This window comes from Penaeus monodon, chromosome 33 (assembly GCF_015228065.2).
Source record: "Penaeus monodon isolate SGIC_2016 chromosome 33, NSTDA_Pmon_1, whole genome shotgun sequence".
Taxonomy (NCBI): Eukaryota; Metazoa; Arthropoda; class Malacostraca; order Decapoda; family Penaeidae; genus Penaeus; species Penaeus monodon.
The window spans coordinates 21,406,988-21,407,324 of record NC_051418.1 but is presented as its reverse complement, the minus strand read 5'-3'; the positions used below and the strand labels follow the sequence as shown (position 1 = coordinate 21,407,324).

Here is a 337-nt window from a genome sequence, read left to right as displayed (position 1 = left end):
GCCATGTTGTCTTTGTATCGTATTTCATTAAGGAAATGAAAGGTATTAGGAATGAATAATTAGGGACTCATCAAGTCAAGAAATATAGAACTGGACTGAAAGAGTACGACTTGTAGAGAAAAATAAGAAAAAAGAAACAGTAACAATAATTATAAAGCTTATTTTTTTGCAGGCAGGCCAAGAACATGATTTTTGATAATTTTAGGATGGGACTGGTCATATTTTATTCAGTAGTTATTCAGTTGTGCCAGTCCACCGTACTGTCTTCAATCTCAGGATGAAGAGAATGTTTTTCCAAAAACCAAGACCTAACCTTAAAGTTTGCAAAGAAAATTAA

At 32.6% G+C, this 337-nt stretch overlaps 1 protein-coding gene across 1 annotated transcript in view; it reads left to right on the top strand.

The window, feature by feature from the left end:
* Positions 1-337, top strand: part of LOC119594134 (C-1-tetrahydrofolate synthase, cytoplasmic-like) — a 15,069-nt gene that overhangs the window by 6,235 nt on the left and 8,497 nt on the right.